This window comes from Daphnia pulex, chromosome 3 (assembly GCF_021134715.1).
Source record: "Daphnia pulex isolate KAP4 chromosome 3, ASM2113471v1".
Classification (NCBI taxonomy): Eukaryota; Metazoa; Arthropoda; class Branchiopoda; order Diplostraca; family Daphniidae; genus Daphnia; species Daphnia pulex.
Genome location: NC_060019.1, coordinates 9,675,265 through 9,693,027, shown reverse-complemented (window position 1 = coordinate 9,693,027; position 17,763 = coordinate 9,675,265). Strand labels below are relative to the sequence as shown.

The 17,763-nt window shown below is 42.6% G+C and overlaps 1 protein-coding gene across 7 annotated transcripts in view; it reads right to left on the bottom strand.

Moving 5' to 3' along the window:
* The window catches only part of LOC124190093 (protein sister of odd and bowel-like), a 39,535-nt gene extending 22,355 nt beyond the window's left edge, over positions 1-17,180 (bottom strand). The window contains exons 1-7 of one of the 7 annotated variants that reach the window (XM_046582648.1): positions 16,376-17,168; positions 14,783-15,100; positions 14,559-14,708; positions 14,226-14,323; positions 14,005-14,143; positions 760-928; positions 222-367 (exon numbers count right to left, since the gene is read on the bottom strand). The gene's annotated coding sequence lies outside the window, so the exon portion shown is untranslated. Of the gene's footprint in view, positions 1-221; positions 368-759; positions 929-1,029; positions 1,109-5,716; positions 7,934-7,966; positions 8,467-14,004; positions 14,144-14,225; positions 14,324-14,558; positions 14,709-14,782; positions 15,101-16,375 lie in introns of those variants that run through there. The other 6 variants (XM_046582646.1, XM_046582651.1, XM_046582647.1 and 3 more) reach the window with 6 other exon arrangements.
* Positions 17,181-17,763: the final 583 nt, after the last annotated feature.

Here is a 17,763-nt window from a genome sequence, read left to right as displayed (position 1 = left end):
GATAGACACATAATGTCGATTCCACATAATGTGTGGGGATCAAAAGCCTTGCCGCTATAAATCACGGGCACGTGTGTCTTGTACCGGCGCTACCAACAAAAAACAGCACGCGCATATCGTTTTCTCCCCACCACCCGATCCAAAAAAAAAAAAACAGACAAAATGGCGGCCAGCATTTGCATCGAGCGCAAGAGAAGGAAGAAGAAACATTCCGCACTTACGGTGATTTGTTGTTGTTGCTGTTGGGTTGTTTGGGCTGGTCTTTCGGGGATGGTCCTTGTTTTATAGCGGACAGCGAAAATGAAACAAATAAGAGACGGCCAAGAAAGTCTCGCAGAGTGCGGAACGTGGGAAATTTGGCAATGACCTGAAAGGCGCAATAAAAAAATATTTATATTGACAATTACAATTTCGAAAAAAACTTGCAGACCAAAGTCAGCCAGCCTCCTCCTTCTTTTCAAAAAAGGGTCAGGCAAAAATGTACAGTTAGATTGTATAGTACCTTCCCTCTCTGCGCCGAAACACGCCATATAAAACTGCTCTGTACTGTACTGTTACTTTTACTATCGGCCAAAATAACTCAAACAGACCAACAAACAAATTGGGGCCCGTATTTTTCTGCCAAACTGGGCCATAGTCGCTGTAAAACAAAATTCTAACCCAATCCATCCGCCAAGAATAACGGTCCCAAAAAAGAGCGGCAAGGGTTGAATCCCCCCGCCAAATTGTTGTAATAAAATCAAAGCGATAAACACTTACTTTTTACTTGGATGTTGTACGTCGCCAGGGTCTGTCCGCGAACGATTGGCACTCGATTCAGCCGAAAAGAGAAAAGGGCGCACGCACAAAACGAGACACACAGCACTTTCGGGTTGACCCTTCACGGCCAGGCACCGCAAGACTCGGACGGCCGATTCAATTGGAACTCCTGCACCGATGGATCAAAGTAAATAAAAAACAAAAATGTTTAAAGTCCCAAACGGATGGCAAATTATTAGAAGACGAATGTTGTGCACATTGGACACTCACAAATCAGACTGACACTCGACTCGACTGTAACCGGCAGACTATACAGGAACTTTCATTCCGATAGTGCTCCGCGAAATCATTACGATTGTAGCGAAATGTTTCTCCGCCAAGACAAACACAGGCCGAAAGAGGTGTGGCCTCTCTCTCATTCAAAGGTTTCGGCGGGGTTGGGTGGGTGGGGGTTTCGCTAGTTATTGCGATTGTTGTGCAGACTAGAAAAGGCGATTGCGAAAAAATGCGCTCACACTGTATCTCTTTCTCAACTGCGCGTTTATATTATAACCGTCTCAACGGTTTTTCGCATTTTCGGAAGGGGAGAAATCAAAAGGGACCAGCCCAAGAAGGCGGATAAGGAGAGAGAGAGAGCCGGAATGACGGCGGCCAAAGGGGGAGGGCGACACATGAAAGAATAGGGGGTCATCTACTACACTATGTACGGCGCAGTGCAGCATTTTGCGCCGAATCTATATGGCCGCCTCTATAGAAAATTTTGTGAATCGCCAAAGAGCGGGGTGGTCAATGATGTCACACATCAGAGTGAACACCAGCAATGCCAAGGTGAGACATCGGATGGAAAGAGAGAGAGGACAACTATACTACTATCCGGGGTAGTGCGGAACTATATCCATGTCCAGTCATTTCGGAAATCCATGGGATTCCATCCGAGCCCCCCATTCAGAGGACCTTTCAAAACAAACTTCTTTAAAGGCTCTCTAGCTGCTGCCTAGAGCTGGCGTGGTTTTTTTTATTATAAAGGGGCTGGCTGGCTGGCTGGCTACTACTCCGGAATCGATCCCCAGAAAACTATTTGGTTTTTGGCGGCGGCGTTGGTCCATATTCTACAATACAAAAGAGTTGTACGCCTAGTCAGATCCGCGTTTGTTCTTCTTCTTCTTTTATAAATAATCAACGACAAGAAGAAGAAGAACTTTAAATTCCTTCCGGCGGTGTTTGACCTAGAAAAGAATACCCAGACAACAACCTTTTTTCTCCCTTTATGGCTTATATAAGAGAAAAGACAGTTGCGAATCCACCTAACCCCTACGGAGAGAGAGGGATCGCCGAAGTAGTTAAGAAGGACACACCGACACACATATACATAAAATATACACAACAGTTGGCAAGGGCGAAAAAGGTCTCTCTCTCTCTCCACTATCTATAGCTAAACTCTGGCCCCATACGTAACACAATATGCTGGGCCGTCGAGGCCGAACGGACCTGGCATAACTCTCGCCGTTTGTTGAAAAACTTGTTGTATGTAACAAGATGCCTCCCCTCTCTCTCTAGCAAATACTAGACCCTCTCTCTCTGGGGTTAGAAGGGACGCTATTGCGAAAAACTTTGTGTAACGGTTATCCGAGATGCCTTTTCTTTTCTTTGCCATCTTGACGCTATTTGGCCAACTCTCTTTCGCATGCAATAATAGACACTTGCTCACCAGCGTCCATCACTTTTTTCCCATGCCCCATCTCTCTACTACTCCAACGGCCGAAAAACACTTTTTCGGCTAAACAGTTTCTCCCCCAAAAGAAGTCTGTTGTCATCATCATCCGTGACGTAACGACGTTCGTAACACATGGCAAACGCGAAAGTCGAGCCAACAAGTTTGAAAGAGAAAAAAAAAGGTCATTTTTGGCACAAGAGAACCCAAACACATCTATTATGTGCAAGGCGAAAAGCAAATGAACGCAAGGGGTTGATGGTGTTTTTTTTTCTTCTTGGGACACGCCATCCTGAAGACGAAACAAGTAGCGAGTCGGAGGGGGATATAGAGAGAAAAACCGAAGGGCTGTGTTATTGCAAATGGCTTTTAAATGGGTCAAAAGCTTTGTTGATGCGGGGCTGCTGCTTCTTCTTCCCCCCTTCTCGGCCCCATTTTGTGCGCAAAAAAGAGAAGAAAACATAAAGACAAGAGAAGAGAGGCTCCCTCTCTACTGTTTTCGCATCAATATAATATAAATATAATATAAGCGCAGCCCTTTTTTTTTCTTCTCTCCTTCTTCCTATTTCCTGCGCTTGTATGTATAATAACTTTTCTCTCTCTCTCTCTTATATTTGCCCTTTTTTGTGTTGCTCTTTGCCTAGTCAGGTTCTTCGGTCGAGGGGAGAAAGAAGGAAAAAGGCACTTGCACCATTTGTGTGTGTGTTGTTGTTGACTCGGACTGGGCAGCATGAAACATTGGGGTCATTTGTTATATAGCTTCGCCTGTCGATGAGACAATTTGGAGGCCCCGTTTTTTTTCTTCTTTCTTCTTCAACAACAACAACATCAAGGAAGAAGAAGAAGAAAAGTTCCTTTCTGCACTGAGTGTAAGAAACAGCAGTCGGAAGACGCGCGAGAGATCCCCCGTCGTGTTTTAACGCCCGATGAATTTGCAGAAAAATTTGACGGCCAATCCCATACTAACGAAAAGAAATAATGAAAAAGAAGGGTGTCAAATAATGCCGAAACTAATTTCTCGGCTCAAATGTACTAAATACTGCCACCATTTAAAAAAATACAAATTTTGTAGGCGCTAGTGTCTTGTGTTCTTCCGAAAAGTTACAAAAAGTGTCAAATTATTCGGGTTCTTTTGCTAAACGATTTTTATTTCCCTACAGAATTTAATCGTCTTTCTTTAGCCAATTAATGCCCAGCACCTAAATCAATAACTTTCTACGCTACAATTTCCTCAAGCAAGTGGTAATCAAGAGGCAATTTGGGAAGCCTTCGATATGATATCCAGAGAGAGTACGAAAATGAATAAAAACATGACGAGGCCAATTTTTTTCCCCCAGTCTGAAGGGAGAGAAAAAAAAGGGGGGAAAAATGTGACAAACAAGTAGTAGGTAAGGCTTCTACTTCTAATAAATAGGCCTCTAATGAATGACACAGAAAAATAGGTATAGCCATCACGTACAGTTCTGTATGACGCTGTGTCGGGACTGAAATCAGATAGGCCAAAAGAAAAAAAGGCTTCCTTTTCTTCTTCTTCTCCAACATTTCCAAAGCCCGTAATAATAATAATAATAAAAGTTAAAGCTTGAATGGCTCAAATACACACATATAGAGATTTTGTGGGCCTTGTCTACTACCCATCGACAGGTTATTTGTGCGAAAAAAGAGGTTGCCCCCAGACGGAAGTGGGCTGCTGCCAGTGTCTCTTCTTCTTCTCCTGGCAGACCAAAGTAAAACGATGAGCATAACAAGTCAATAAAAATAATAAAAATCTGCCAAGGCGACAGTCAAAGAAGGTTTCGTCCTCTGTCCCCCCAGCTGTTAAAATAATAATATCACAGAAGAAGAAGAAGAAAAAGGAGCAAGTGCGTATAGATGCGCAAGTGCGCTGGCGAAAAAAAAAAGGGGATGCAGCAACAAGCTCGACAAGAAGAGAGTCATCAAGTTCAAAAAGGAGACACATAATCATAAAAAAAGATTCTTCAAGTGCCGGTTAGTTCAATTGCAAAAAGGATTTCGCCAAAAAAGAGGCACGGGCAATTTGGGAGGAAAGTGCCGCTCGACCTTTTTTCTCTCCCCCATTTCAAACTGCAAAAAAGTTCCAGCAACCCATTTAAGCAGAAAGAGAAACAAGAGGACCTTTGCACACACAACAGTCAAATAATAAAAAAATATCAGGTGGAAAAAAAGAAGATGGTTTCTTTTGCGGCACAGGAACCTTTTTCAAACGAGATAGCGAAAAATAAAAAAAAGACACGACAGGCCAAAAACAGAGAAAGAATAATATAAAAGGGCTCGGTGCCCAGACAGACAATCTAATATGATTTCTCCCTATCTGCCAAAAAGGAAGAAGAATAACAAAAAAAAAAATTCTGAAAGAGAGGGGGAGAAGAACTGTGTGTGTACAGTTAGTTGCTCCTGATGACGTGACAGAGGAGAATCTTCTAAATGTTAAGAAAGAAAAAAAAACCGTATGGGCAGCAGCAGCAGCAAACCCACAGGAAAAAGTTTGATGTTTATCTGCGGCCCCTTATTTTTACCCTTGTATATATATTCTCTTCTCCGCTGTGGCAAAACAACATCCATGGAGATCCCATCCCCTACGATGATGATGACGCAACCCCTCAAGAAGAAGAAAAAGAAGAAGAAAAAGATGATGATGATGATGATATGCATCAGAAGAAAGTTATAGATGAGAGAGCCCGAGCTCTGAAGGGACGATGGATTGTTGCGCATATTTTTGCATCCAGCAGCCAGCCCCTACTCTCTCCAGAAGAAGAAGAAGAAGAAGGCGGTGTTATCGGAAGAAATTTTGTTTACTCCGAATCGCGGGAAAAGGGAGAAAAAGAAAAAAAGAAAAAGAGGGAGGCGCTGAAAGAGAAAGCCAAAAAGGGCCATCTTCCGTGTGTTGAATAACAACACGAAGAACGCCACAACCGTCCAGCAAAAGGCTGGCACAATTTGAAGGAGGGAGAAAAAAGGGGGGCGCGAGTTGTCTGTGCTGGTGGTGCTGGTACAATGTTTCTTTGATACATTCCCTTTGGCGAAAAACGTTCAAAGATTCCTCCATGAAATGCCTTCTAGATTTTGTTCTTTCTACTTCGTCAATGTACACACGCACATAGTTGTGTGTGTGTGTATGTCTATAGGAAATGCCCACGATATATTCCAACCGCTTTTGGCCGGCACGCAGCGGAGAACCGACGACGTTCCCTCCCTCTCGTATGTGCTGGTTGTTTTGTGACCTACATTTTTTTTTTGTATTTTTCCCTTCGACTGTTGCGCCAAAACCGAAGAAGAAGAAAAAGGGCGGTGAACGCAACTTTTCGGGGGTTGCGGTCTGGTGGTGCTGCGGGTTTCTCTCACACACGTGTCAAGTTCACCCAACTCCTCGTTACACCACCCAAGCGGGAGAAAGAGAGAGAGAGAGAAAGGAAGAGAAAAAATACGTGTAGAAACTACACCCTTCTCCCAAATACTTTTCAGAGGATTTTTATTTTTCACTTCCTCACGACAGTCACACACACACAAACAAGTAACCCTCGCAACGATCGGCCGGCCCGACAGCTCCGAAACTCGAAATAACTTTGTAATCTTTTCCCTACCACAAGCAAATTGAATGAAAAACATTACGGGTAGACAATTACGGAATACGAAATGATTCATCAATTCCCAAATAAAAGGCAGTGTGTCAGAATGACAGGGCGAAATCGAAAAAACCAATAATAGGTCGACAAAGAAACAACGAAAACCTTTGAAACAAAAGGTGCAATAGTTGCGCAAGTTCAGGATCCGGTACGAAATCGAAAAAAGTAAAGAACTGATAAATTATATGAAGGACGTTGTCTACTTTGGCATTTTATCGAATGCAACATGCTGATGAAAATGGACTTCTGACCTTTGTCTAGGATCAAGTGAATCAACAGGACAGAGACCAAATTCCACATCACCGAAAAAACCGAAACAATAAATTAATCGCTCAAAAACAGCAGACTCATTCAATAAATGTTCATCAGCAAGTCACGAAAAAATAAAATCACGAACCCCAAAATAAACTTGAAAAAACCGTTGAAATTTCTTTAAAAAAAAATTAAAAAACAAAATCAGATAAAAAAGTTTGAAAGTTCAATTGCGTTCAGATAAGAAAACGGCCTAACGTCAATCACGAACCCAACAACAAAAAATGAATTAAACATTTTTCCATCAATGAAAATGTTGTCGTTTCAACACGAAAAAAAGAAAATAAAAAACAGATGTGACGTCACATTGAAAAAGCCGGGAATCCTGGAGGGGGAATCCCTCTCGTGTTTTTTTTTTCTTTTTTACTTCCCATTCTGTTTTTTTTATATTCTCTCTTCTATTTATATGCCCCTCTTTAAAAGAAGAAGAAAAAAACCAAATGAAAGGGGAGAGGGGCACTCTGTTATGTATTACATCACACACACAAAAAACGAAACGCTCTCCTGTCGAGTCAAAAGGAGCCGAGGGGAGTAAAAAAAAAATATAAAAAAACGTAAAAAAACACGCACGCGCTCCCGTTTTCTATACAACACACGTGCTATTCGATAACACACGCTCGAGTTTTTTTTTCCTGTTGTGTTGACTGAGTGTTATACCGCAAACACACACACACACACAAAACAGGGAGGAGTCTGCTGCTATTTATAACACCTTTTATTTTTTCGGTGTAAGTTCTGGTTTCACCTTAACAACGTGGCCTATAATTACACAAGGTCGGCTCGCACAAGAGATAATTGACGTGTTCGACAGTGTGTTAATGAGTAAAAACAAAAGAAAAACTTTTTTTTCTTTTTTCTCAAACCGTTTCTTTTGTTTTCTAAAGTAAAAGGCAATTAACCGACGCATCGATCTGCGTGGATCGATTTTCAATCGCTGATGAAGAGGCGGAGGACCAGTCGCTATTAGATTTACGACTTTTATTATTAGACTAAGAAAAAAAAAAAAAGAAAAGCGAGGGAAAATTGAAGTTAAACCAAACAGCCCATCGCCAATGATTGAATTACACCCGAGTCGCGATACCAAGCTGCTGTTACTGCTGCTGTTGTTTTCTTTCTTTATTTTTTTTTACCTTTTGAACTCTCTCGCAGCGGGGGTGAAAGGAAATATAACCAAAGTCAGCAGGTCTACATTTTTTTTTACTGCATTTCCTTCTCTAGTTCCGCCGCCACCCCCACACAAACACACACACAAAACGTATCGGCAAAATTTCCTTCTTCTTCTTTCAAACCCCCCGAAAATGTTTTTTTTTTTACTGCCAATTTCCAATCGCCTTTTAGTTTTCGTGGCCTCACCTCATTTCCTTCCAGTTTTTATAGCTTTCCTTTAACACGAAAGCGCCAAACATTTCCCTACCTGAACTCGTTAAATGGAGAGGCAGAAATACTATACATGAAAGAAAAACGAACGGGTTGAAAAGGTAACACAAAGGTGTAAAAAAAGAGCTTAAAATGTAGACACATCTCTATAATGTAGTCGTACCTTTTTTCTTCCCCCTTTTCCTGCTTTTTATCCTTTCGACGAAATAATAGAATCCCAATAATAGAGCGAGACTGTGTGGCACAGGATTGGATTATTGGAAAACTATCCGGCCAAGAGTTATTACGACACAAGAGAGACACGCCCCGGATGACCGATTCTTTTCGGCGTTTGTTTTAGACAAGAGCCGAAATACAAGAGAAAAAAAAGAAGGACTAAAAGCAAAGTACATTAATGGACAAAAGCTGCAACACTGACCACTGAAATGACTAGAATGAAACCAGAACGAAATAACCCATTATACGTGTGTATGTTGTACCCTGGGCGAGAGGGAGGTGCTAAGATTTTGTGTGAAAAAAAAATAGAGCGATAAAATAGTTGCGGTGCTGATTAAAAATCCCCAAACAACTGATGGAACCTTTGATGGAAAAGTCAAGCGCTATCTACCGAGTTGCTTCTTCGTGATGCAACGCACAGCCAAAGGATGTACGTAGATATAATCCTTTCTTTATCGTTCCAGTCTTGCGTTGCGTTGCATCAGCATTCCCAGCCCGAGAAAAAAGACAAAGCTTAAAAACAAACAGCAGTGACTCAAAGCGATTGGATATCCGCGTGACATTTGGCCAAAAGAAATAATAAAACGGCCGAGATTACAGAGACGAAGATTAGGGAAAGGGGTGTAACTTTTTCGTCGGTTATCAACGGGAAACCTTTGACACAAACACAAGTCTTCTAGTCGGTTGCCATGGCGATTTTCAAACATTTTCGTCGGGTACGGAAAAAATAAACGAAACGGTAGACAAACAAAATTTGGGTATTAAAAAATAGATTTGTTGCTCAACAAACACATTCCAGTGGCCTTTTTCTCTCTCTCTCTCCGACAGGCGTAAACAAGACGAGTGCAACGGCCGAGCCGAAAAAAAGGAGGAAAAAAGGGAGAATCAATAGGACAAAATTTCGGTCTGAAATCAGACACATAACAAGAGGATTGTTTGAATTGTACAGTGGATGTGTGTGTGCCCGTGATGGACATGTTCTTTTCAAGTCCCTAAAAACGGAGGGAATAACATTTTCATTTCATTTTTTTTTCATTGAAAAATATCGACAGTAGTTGCGAGTAAACACACACACACAACCAGCAACATTCCATATGACTCAACATCTGCTCTTGATTCCGTTTCCCTTCCGCACAAACAAAACAAATCTCAAAATGCCAATATGTTGGATGAAATTTGACCATTTAAAAAAGAGAATCGGACTCCGTCCAGTGAAGGAGAAATGACGAATTTTTTTTTTAACTTGGGGGAAAAAAACTCAATAGCGAAAATTGTTGCACAGCTGTGGTTGCATCGATATCCTCCTTCCTTAAAAAGAAGCCAAAAATCGTAAAGACGCAGATGAATTGGGTCCCTCCGGAAAAAATATTTTTGGGGTTTTTTGTTACATCAAATAGAAAAGGAAAGAGAGAGAGAGAAAAAGGATTGAATTCGGGGTTGTATAGAAGACATCAAAGGGCTTGACGGGAACACCCCCGTTGTGCAATATATATCCTTCTATATATTCCAACCCCTTTCACATCTTGGCAACTCCTCCCAAGGTCTTCTGTATATACGCAACCCAACGCCAGGTGAAAATAGGAAAGGTGCTACATACCCTTTCTTCCAAATAACAAAAATCTTTCAGCCATTGAACGAGTCAATTTTTTAAAATGAAAAAGTCGATCCATTCGTTTCCCAAAGTTACTTTTTTAACCTTTTCATGATCACATGAACATTGAACATACCCGAAACCTGCGTAATAAGAGTTGCCTCTCTCCTTCTCTGTGCATTTACAAATCATTCAAATGAGTTATTCCAAACTCGCTCTCAAGAGTTTTGGACGTAATGAACGCGGGTAAATGTCATCAACGAGCGATCCTACGGTTCTACGATTCTATTACTACCCCAAGTGTAGGAGTCAGGTATTGGATATCTGTCGGCCAGTTGCGATTCATTCCCATAGGCGGACATCATATATTATCCACGAATATCCAATGGCATTTGTAATATATTTCCTAGCAACTTGATCTTAAAAGTCAACAACCTGGAAAACGGAGCCCCCCTGATACATCAAACGGTCAACATACAACACAAAAGACAATCATAAACGAACAAATAGGCCTTATATTTATATACGTATATATATATATAAGAGAAAAAACCCCGCGAAATTACAAAAACACAGTTCAACTCTTATTGCCTAGTCCTCGAAAAATTCTTCCCCCTTTTAGCTTTTATTTTTTCGTGAGAGACTCTTTGATAGTCTCCCCTGCTTTGATATACGTATCATGTCCGTGTAGACTGGTAACAAATAATAACGGAACGACAGACGTAACAGCGACAGCAGCAGCAGCAGCCGGTTAGGTCATCGTTGGGCAGATGTTACAACCACCGTTTCACAAACTCTTTGATGTTCAAGAGTGTGTCAAAGGAGGGAGCGAATCCATAGAGAAAAAGGGAAGGAAGCAAGAGCCAAAAAGGAGGAACCCCAGAAGGTTTTCAAAAGGATCAAGCACCAAAAGAGTTTCTCTCTCTCTCTCTCTGGCTCGGTATAAAAGAGTTGAAAACATTCCGTAAACTGCCGCAATGGGAACCCCAAGTCGTAAATCCATCAGGAATTTAACAGCAGCGGCTGCTGGACGCCCGACACCCCTTTTTCTGACCTTTTCTTTTCACTTCTTATGTAACACGGACACACACACACAACACAGCACGTCCTCCCCCTCCATCCTATTCGCCTTCTATCCCTGAAAAATGAATGGAAAAGAATCTGCTATTCAACAAGGGATGATGAACGAACCAAACTACTCAAATCCCCTCTTTACACGATTGCGGACTTGTATTTGGAAGACCACATCCGGAACTGTTGGACTAGTAAGTTATTAGAAGATTCCAAAAACTTTGTTGTTACATTTTCCATCGGAGAAGAAGAAGAAGTTGATGGCGCGGCCTACACCGATATTATCTTCCACCCACCAAGTATCTAAATGTAATAGACGACGAGGTACTACCACTACTAGCCGGAGTAGATAAAAACCTGTATAGATTTTGGAAGTTGTTGGTTGGCTCATAACGAATGCACGAAGCGTGTGTCCCAGCATCGATGTGCCTCTATGCATCCGCAAGTGACATCAAACGCAACGTCTGTGTATGTCTACCAGGCCTTTGATGGCCTCCCACCCACCAGTTCCGCAACAGTCTCTCTCTCTCCGACTGTATCGATCGTTGCTAAGAGATACAGAAAGGGAGAAAATAAAATATAAAATAAAAAAGCAGGACATGGCTAGGCCTACACGAGTCCCCCCCCGTTTGATACCATTCACCACCGACCACGGCCACCGCCCACGCACTCCACCAACTGTCCCTTTCTCCTTTTTCACTATTTAACAAGCTCAGTGCATCGGTGAGTAGGCCTATAGACCGGATGAGGATCTCTATCCGACAATTTCCTCCCATTTCCACTTTCCCAGTTATATACACGTCGGGTTTTTCTCAATAGGCCTAACCTTCCTCTTTTCTCTTTGCTGGCGGCTCACATGGAACGCGAGTGCGTTCATTCATTATTCAGCAAAGCAGAGCCCAAAGGCCTCGTCTCATTGACACAAAACACAGGCCAACTGCAGCCCCCCCCCTCTATATTCATTTCATCCATCGTGTAACACAAGTCTAATATCAACGGCAGCTGACTAATAACTGTTAGTTAAGTTCATTTAATAAACCTTGACATACTTTGATAAAAAACTGGTCAAATAGACACTCGGTTCAAATCTTTATCTCCCCCCCCCCAGACTAAACAGCAGTTAAAAGTCACGAAACAAAAAACGGATGAAATGAATAAAATTACACGTAGGCACCTTACCGTTAACAAGTTAAAGAAAGAATATACGTAAGGGAGTTTGGGAGAGTGCGGGTCCCAAAACTGGCGGCTTCGAACCCCCTCATCTCTTGGACAAATACGAACTTTGGAGCCCAATAGACACTGTTCCACGAGTGTGAAGGGGGATGGGGGATGCAAGAAAGACATCACAAACAAACAAAAAATAAAAAGATAAGATTGGGAGCGACATTTTCTTCTTCTTCTTTTCCTCTCAAACACCCCCCTCTCGTGTCACCAACAGACCGGAATACGATGATTTAATATGATTATTGTTTAACTTAACCCTCGTACATTTTCCTTCGTTAAATAACATCCTCAGACGCTAGAAAAGAAAAAAAAATCGGGGGGCAACATTTTGTTTCGTCGAAATGTTGTTCATTTATTGCGTGGCGGTTTTTCCAAAATAAACGAACCGGCGTGATCCACGTGTACGTTTTTCTCTCTCCCAAAAAGAAAAAAAAACCTTTACGCGATAAGATAGGAGCCGTGGGCACCCCTCAGCGACGACGGAAGGAGCCTTAACTATAACATGGAGGGGGTGGAAAAAAAAGGAGAAAATGTTTGCGCAAGGAGTTGAGAGAAAGCCAGGCCTCTGTCTGTCTCTCTCCCGCGTTCTTTTTCTCTCTCTCTCTCTCTCTTCGCTATTTCTGTTTCGTCAAAAACACACACACACAGGGCATGAGCAGCACGGAAAGGCCCGACGACCAGCAGAAGGCACTCTTTAGGTTTCCTAGGCCCCCTTTCTCCCCCAAAAAGTATAGAGTGAGCCTAAAATATATACACAACAAGATCTTTTCTCTCTCTCTTAGACTGGCTATTACAACACATACAGGAACTGGGAGAGAGAAACCAAAGCATTGATACATTTCAGTGCTATTTAGAGGTGTCGCTTGTCGGGGCTATTTTTCCCTTTCACAAATAGTCGTACCGAGGATACTATTGTGAACAGCAAATACTCTCTCTATCTCTCCCGAGTGAGAGAGAGAAAGATAAGAGAGCTCTGCCACCCCCGCCGTAACGGGAATATGATGTCGGCCGATTTCTTATTTAAGTTGTTTCCCTCCCTAATACAGGCCTCTCTGATCAACCAACACACACACACACAAAAAAAGTAGCCCTAGAAAAATAGGGCTCCAGTTATAACCCAAAACCCGCATGGGTGCACTCTGATCCGACTTTAGGTTTCTTTCGAGCTGGTAGAACCGGATGGCGCAATCCACCTGGTCCGGGGAGGGCCATGGTGGTTGCAACGATACATACACGCAGGCAGGGATTGGAAATGATCGGGAGGACGCGCTAACCAAAAATAAAAATAAAAAACCCCGCAGACGATTAGCATAAAGAAGATGAGACCTCTCGCAAGATGAGAGTGCGCGCTGGTTACACGAGAAGATTTTTCTTCGCCATTTTCCTAGCTGGGGGAAAAACGTTGAGACTCCTCGAAGCGCAAATATACAACACGGAGGGAATGTGTAAGGGGAGAGAATAACAAGTTAAAGAAGAAGAAGAAGAAGACGAAAGGGAGGAATTGTAGACCCCCTTAGCCTAGTCTTCTTTTCGGGCCCTTACCACCCGTGGTTTTTCCCTTCAAAACTTTCGTTCCCTTTTTTCTTCCTCCTATTTTTCGGCCTATGCTGCAACCCTCCATCCCCCCACTGGTTCCCTTTACGCGCACATTATCGTTACCCACCATCGGACATTGGGTGTATGTGCTGTCTGCCGACGCGCTAATTCTTCCAAGACATTTTTCAAAAAGAAGAAAAAGAAGAAGAAAAAAGCTGAGAGACTAGGAGGGGATCAAGAAATCCTTAGGCGGTTTTTACGCGCGGACGTTATAAGGTTCTACACCACTCGAGTGGCGGGCATCGGGGGGATTCGAAAAAACAGTTACCCGAAACTTCTTTTCTCCAAGATTTATACGGGTGAGGTAATGAGACGTTGATTAGGGATAAGCTTTTTTTGAGCCACACAAAAAGCCCGGCCTTACGTTACAATCAATCATCAACTTAAACTTTTGAAATCATCGCGCGCTGTAGTAGTCACATTTCAAATGTCTTTCTTGATGGATCACACACACACCCACAAAATAAAAAAAGGGAAATGATATCATTTTTTTGGGGACTTACCGAATTCATGTCGACCGCCGGCCGGCCGCCATCTCTGCCGACTTGTTCCAGTTGTCAGTTGCGTCTAGTTGTTGTTGAAATCACCAGAGTTTTCTTTTCAAAAGAAAAAAGTTCTTCCGTTATAATTTCTTGTCGAAACCTGCAAATTAAACGCAAATCAATCAATCGGGCCAATATCAGCAAACCATTTCAACTAATGTCCAAAACAGCTTCATCATTACCCGCGACGAGTTGTGTAAATTTTCGGGAGTCGCCGATGGATCATCACCGGACGCGTTCAACTGAAATACTGAGTGCTCGGCTCACGTCGCTCGGCGTGCTAGTAGTAGTAGTACGTACACAGGCCAGCCAGCCAGAGAGAGAGTATATATAAGTGACGACGACGACAAAAGTGAAGCGAAATAGGGAGGAAGAAAAATACAAAAAGAAGAAGACGAGGAGAAAAACCGGAGGGAGAAAATAAGCCGCCCGCCGACAACGACGACGACGTCGACGCAACACACACACAGTTACGACTACACAGAGGGCTCATGTGAAAAATATCAAATACTTACCAGAGTAAAGTAGCAGCAGCAGTGCCGGTCTTGAGCCTAACAACAAATTTCGGTCCGGCCCCCTTTTTCACGATTTTTTCGGGGGGTGGTGGTGGTGTTTGCTTCCTTCATATCTGGGTTGGGGGGGGGGGGAACCTGGAACAACGGGCCCTGTCAATCCATAGAAATGTACATATAGACGATATATCTACGTGTGTAGGTATAGTCTTAAATAGTAGACCTACCTAGCGTCGCCGTCGTTGTTCCCTTATCTTCCTCTCTTCTTCGGTACACAAAAAAGTCGACAAGTCGTCACAGCAGGTATCGTTAGACGTATGTGTATAATACAGCCTATAAGGCCGGACATGAACACACCTTAATCTCCGTCCCCCCTCTTCTTTTTGGATTCTTCCATTTTGTTGGCGTTTTCCTCGGTGCTCGAGTTATTATTACACACGCATTTACACGATTTGGGGAAACAGTAAAGTAATGGCAGTCGTAGAAGGTAGGCACAAGTCAATGAACCGAAAGATGGTGTGTAGAGACTATCGTTTGATATCTCTCTGACAAGATCAAGAGTAACGTACGATAATAAAAATTAAACTCGAAAAAAAAAATGTTTTGGTTGAACCAAATCAACAAAAAGTTGTTGTTGTTTTTCCAGGGGAGGGTAGAAAAAAAAGGGGGAGTAAAAAGTTACTTCCCTCCGAATGTAAAGCGTAATAACCACCTATAAGGTTATTTTATATCCATTATTATTATTATTTCTCCTTTTTTTGCCTGCCTTCGGGGCTTTTTTGGCAAACTCTTGAAGAAGAAAAATCCCCCTTCTTGTGTTTCCTCCTTGACGCAAGATTACATATACACACAACAACAACAGCAGCAACTTCTTGAAGGGGAAAAAAGAAGGGAGGGGGTGAGTTTTTTTCCTTTCGGTTACGCGCCCGCGCGGTTGCGGGAGGAGGAGGCGTAAGAGCCGGGGTAGTAGTATAAGATATACCCACCCACCGGGGTCGACTTTTACCCCCTACTATACTTTGGCCTATATATTTTTTTTCGTTTCTTTACTCTCTCTCTGTGTGTGTGTCGACAACAACAACAACAACAACAACTTTTTTCTTCTTTTCCTTCTAGCCCCTTCTCGGAGGAGCTGCTGCACGTACGCAATAGGAGCCCAACCACTAGGCCATCGCTATCTCTTGGTAAATATCTTTTCTTTTTTCCTATTATTTGGGAGACGACGGTCATGGACGTTCACATCGCGATATGTGTGTGTGTCTGCTCGGCCACACGTCACACACAGAGAAATAACAACAAACCCCCACCCCACCCCACATCGAATATAATAAAAACACTTCCTGTCATTATATCTACAGACAGCCAAACTTGCCCAGCATATCCTCTCTCTCTCTTTCTCTCATTGCTTCGGTCTATTGTTTGGTTTCGAGTCCAGCGTCGAGATGTATCGAAGTTTCGGGAATTAGTCAGTGGAGGGGATAATAAATTGGTTTCTCGATTCAAACTCGACTGATTGTGTTTTCTGGCCAATAGAAACAAGGGACAACAAATCAGTTGTCAAGTCAAAAGTCGTTGGCGAATTGAGAATTCCATTGCTGGCGACTGGGAAATCGACATTCAATTTCATCGAGCTCGGCTATTGGTCAGAAAATCTTTGTCTCTCTCAAGATTGGTGAAAGCTATTCGTGAGATTGCGTGATGGAGAGTGCACCAGGTTTTTACCTGTGCACACAGTTAGTCGTTCAATTGCAGGGGCGGAGACAAGGGAAAACAAACTGACAGATAGATACGTAGAGAGAGAGAGAGAGCTGAAATCTAACCTTTCATCGTGAACTGGACCGTCCGTTGTTGTTGAATCTTTGATGTCGAGTTGTTGCAGTAGCTAGCTGGATGATGTCGGCGGGATTCACCAGTCATTTTTCTTTTCCCTCGTTGACTAATACATGGCAAGGGCTATACCAGCCATTACTACGGTACGACTCCTCCAACGATGGCCGACCGGGGGAATCAATCTTACATGAACGTTTGGTATGTGCATTTTTCAGTCTCAGCTGCTGCTGCCGACTCTGTTTCGAATCTGCCCGGAAACGAAAAGAATTGTCGGATTTTTTCTCTTTCTTTGGCATGTTCTTCTTTTTTTTTCAAAAAGAGACGAGTTATACAAGATGGAAGCAGCACGAGGATGTGCACACACGCACGAGAATGAACAGACTCAAATGGGGTAAATACACGAGTGACTCTTGGGACGATACACAATCTGGCGAATGAAATATTTAATGGGGCACTCTCAAAGTAACAGCCAATCGACTGATTCTATTTGTTCACTCATCTGCTCTGTTCACTCTAGCCACTAAAGCGATCTAATTCAACGCGAGTCCAATAAATTGTTACACTGAGGAAAGAAAAACCACGTGCACGTGGTTCTCCCGCCATCACTTTCATTTCGCCGTTTCGTTTGCCATTTCAAACTCGAGTTTATGGAAACTTCTTTCACTCTTTTCACTCACAAAAATGTAGGCAAAATTATTTAGTTTCGTTGGAAAAAAGATTTTGGTTCTATTAAACTAACGTGTGCAATCAACTGAACAAACTAATCAACCGAGCACCGACATTACGACTTTACCCTTTTCGAAGAGAGCATGAAGGACAACGACGACATCTAGCGGCCAAATACCAAACTCGGTGGAAGCGGCAAGAAACCAGCTTTCATGGCAACAATAATATAACGACCTACAAATAATAAATGCAAAACCAGTTATTATCTTATGACACAGCGTTTTTTAGGGGTTGATATTCCCTATCGTGTTTTCGAGACCATGATTCCGCCACAAACGTAATGACTTGAACCTTTTTACAACCTCACAAAACCCCTCCGCGATGTATATGTCGAAAATCCTTTTCGCGACTAGCTGTCGTTTTACTGGCTGTAAAACTTTAGGGGAAAAAATTCGAGCGCCGATGGCCTCCCCTGAAAAAAGAAAAACGTCAGAGAGAAGAGTTGAAAAAAAAAGAGTCATTTGCAATCATGCAGGCGGAGGATGCTCAATTACTATCAACAAAAATAACTGGATATGTCATAAACGAGACAGCCGTTTTCGGGTTTTGTTTGGATTGGCGATCTTGGGGGCATCCATACACACAGGAGGAGGACGACGACCTTGAGAATGGGTATAACATGTGTAATTGAATGCTTCCGCGTACTCGCTTA